Raw genomic sequence first — 3,791 nt, 5'->3', positions numbered from 1 at the left:
CATAGTTTAAATAACCAATTTTTTTAAATACAAAATATAATGTAGTTTAGGATTATTTTTTTCACTTTTAGTCTCTCGACTATTTTATATTCTCCAAACTTGATCATTAACTATCAATTTTTCATATTTGGTGCAGGATTATCAAATTCTTGCCATAGTTTGCCCTTTAGATCAATTTTCTAGCCATTCTTTTCTTATTTTCATTCATACTAACCCCAAGGCTACTACGTTCAACTGTGTGATGATCTACATGCTATTCAAATTCAAATAGCAAAATATTTTTTTCAGACAACTCACATAACTGTCATGTAGGGTATTTCTATCAAGATCAACTAAAAAATTAATAGAAACGATCAAATATGATAGAAATTTTATAGTCATACACTAATTGTTGGAGGCATAAAGTGGAAATAACTCTATAGTTTAGAAACATAAATTTATTACATTGACCAAGCTAGATTTGTCCGCAAATTATATCGTGGACCGTGGTCCACAATGCATTGTGGACCGCGGTCCCAAAACGACGTCGTTTTGATTAATGAAAACAAACGGATGAATTCGCACCACTCACTTTCTTTTCATATATACTGCAGTTACATTTCAACACAACTTCAGTTACATTTCAACACAACTGCAGTTACATTTCAACACAACTGCAGTTACATTTTGATATAACTACAGTTTCATTCGATAATATAAAAACACAAAAGTGAAACTATTATTCAGTATCTGTTCATATACACTGCAATTACATTTCAACACAACTACAGTTACATTTTGATATAACTACAGTTTCATTCGATAATATCAAACACAAATGTGAATCTGTTATTCAGTATCTTTTCATATACACTGCAGGTACATTTCAACACAACTACAGTTACATTTTGATATCACTACAGTTTCATTCGATAATATCAAACACAAATGTGAATCTGTTATTCAGTATCTTTTCATATACACTGCAGGTACATTTCAACACAACTACAGTTACATTTTGATATCACTACAGTTTCATTCGATAATATCAAACACAAATGTGAATCTGTTATTCAGTATCTTTTCATATACACTGCAGTTACATTTCAACACAACTACAGTTACATTTTGATATAACTACAGTTTCATTCGATAATATCAAAACAAATGTAAGGCAGTATCTTTGGGAATGAACTGTAGTGTCAATTACGGGGCTCCGTCTCCCACTTACTAAAACGACGTCGTTTTGGGACCGCGGTCCACAATGCATTGTGGACCGCGGTCCACGATATAAGAACTGAGATTTGTCACCATGTGACATGACAAAGCAATAAAATTTCGATACTTTATGATTATGGATAAAGTAATTCTAATTCGATTGATTGTGATTTGTTTAAGGTTCCCCCAAAAGCAACTGCACACTTCTAGCTAGCCTGTAATTAACCTGGAAAACTATGAAGTTCTTGTGGCTGAGAAACAAGGGCACAGTTTTGTCAAAGTAATCCTGAGTGGACCAACCAGATATTCTGGGAGCAAAAATTCTACGTTAGTGGCGGAGACTCCTCAGGCCCCATTTCTATACCTTCGGAATTCTTTATTTCAATTCATTGCTTTATATTAGAACAATTACGTGTCCCACTCCCCAGCCAGGAGCTCTAACCAAGGTTAATTTTTGAATTATTACCGGAGGTTAATTTTGCCCCCTCTCCGGCGAATATTTTCAACGGCGGCAGATCGAGCCACGGTGCCGCGTGCATGCACGATGGCCGGAGTTCAGGTATAGGTACGTCATTTGGCTGTGGGGAGTACGTACACTTGTAGCTTGCACGGGTAGTTTAGCTCAGTAGTTTAGTAAGGCAGTATTTGAAAGAATAGATTAAAGTTCAAAATTTGACATGGGCAGTGTGAATTATGCCTAAAATTGATAGATCTCTTGTACGCACCAGCATTTGGCACTATCTGCTGAGCTACTGAGCTATGATAATTTATTTCTTTTCACATGTTTTGTTGAGTCGAGACCTAAAAAGTCCTTTAAATTTGATATTCAACCTTTTCGGTAGAGTCAGTACACTTTTAGAATTGGTGGCCTAGGTAGTATCATTCAACAGCTGAGATAGATATAGTGATGAGTATTGTATATATAAGTGATAAAGTCATTTTCAGAATTAGAATTGTTTGGAGAAGTAAAGAGACTCTTTAAAAAAAATTTCTATCTTCAAAGAATGTAACATCAACAAACACTATATGCCAACCTAAACATGATGAATAGCATCTATCTATATCTTTTTGGAGTTAATACCCGATTTGGTCCCTCGACTGTTAAGAATACACTACTTTGGTTTTTAACTTCTAAACTTGCTCAATTTCATCCCTAACTATGCAATTGTTAATCAAAATGGTCCTAGTTATGACAATTTTGGTTTGGACAAAAGGACTATTTTAGATAAAAATTGCATATCTGGGATGAAATTGAGCAAGTTTAAAAGTCGAGAATCAAAGTGGTGAAATCTTAATAGTCGAGGGACCAAATCGAGTATTAATTCTATCTTTTTTAGTAAAAGAATACTCTAAACCTCAAACTTTAAATACCATCAAGAATCTAGTTTGTTCAGTCGGTAGAGAGTTATGTGCACTAATTTGTTCTTTAGTGCTCAAATTTTAATTTGAGTGTTAAAGACACATGGGAAAAAGTACTAAAGTGCCAAGCAAGCAACATCTAGACAAGTTTTAAAAGACTCTTCACACGCTCGCTAAAAAATCAAGATCTATTCAAGAGTTTATAGTTGACAAACCAAATCAGTCTGTAGTTATATTAGAAGTTTCTCTACATACGATGTACTTTCAATTATTTTCCAAATATATTATGTTTTCAACCAAAACAATCAAAATGTGTGTAAATAATTTCTTTAAATTTTAGAAGACACAGACTTTCACGGTGTACTTTACAAAACTAGCTAGATTGGAGAAGTAGAATGCTAAATTGTAAAAAAGTATAAATCAGAATTCAGAACCAACTTGATTGGCGTGAACTCTCATCCGGTCTTAAGAGAGGTCGGGAGTTCAAACTCCCTCTTATATGGAAAAAATTAATATGGTCAGCACGTTTTCCCTTAATTGGACTGGTCCGGTACAAATGAGGATTGGCAAAAATTTGTGTGAGACAGCTCACCGTGAGATGAGTCGTGTCAAGATGAAAATGTAATACTTATACACACAAATGTCATACTTATATGTTCAAATGTAATACTAATTAGGAATAAAATTTTTGTTACTTATAAGGGTAAATGTAATACTTTTAAGGAAAAATGCAATACTTTTAAATTTCGATTTAAAAGTATTATATTTTTCCTCAAAAGTATTATATTTTCCTTTATAAGTAAGGGGCACTTGTCAACATTACTTATTATGGAAATTGTAATACTTTTGATGGAAAATATAATACTTCTACATCAAAATTCAAAAGCATTACATTTTTCCTCAAAAATATTACATTTTCTCTTATAAGTAAACAAAATTGTATTCCTGATTAGTATTAATACATTTAAGCATATAAGTATGACATTTGTGTGTTATTTCGACCAAACCCGACCCGTCTCACGAATAAGGATCCGTGAGACGGTCTCACACAAGACCCATGAGGATTAGTCTTAGTATGGTACGGGCTTAAAGGTGCCTTCTACAGTTAGAGTCTACTCAGGATCGAAAATTATATTGTGGACCATGGCCCAAAATGGTGTCGTTTCTGCGCCCGTTCGCGCCGTCCACCCCGTTAGGAGTAAAGTAGCTTTATATTAATGTAACATATTCAATTT

This window comes from Ipomoea triloba, chromosome 11 (genome assembly GCF_003576645.1).
Source record: "Ipomoea triloba cultivar NCNSP0323 chromosome 11, ASM357664v1".
NCBI lineage: Eukaryota > Viridiplantae > Streptophyta > Magnoliopsida > Solanales > Convolvulaceae > Ipomoea > Ipomoea triloba.
This window is presented reverse-complemented; position numbering follows the sequence as displayed.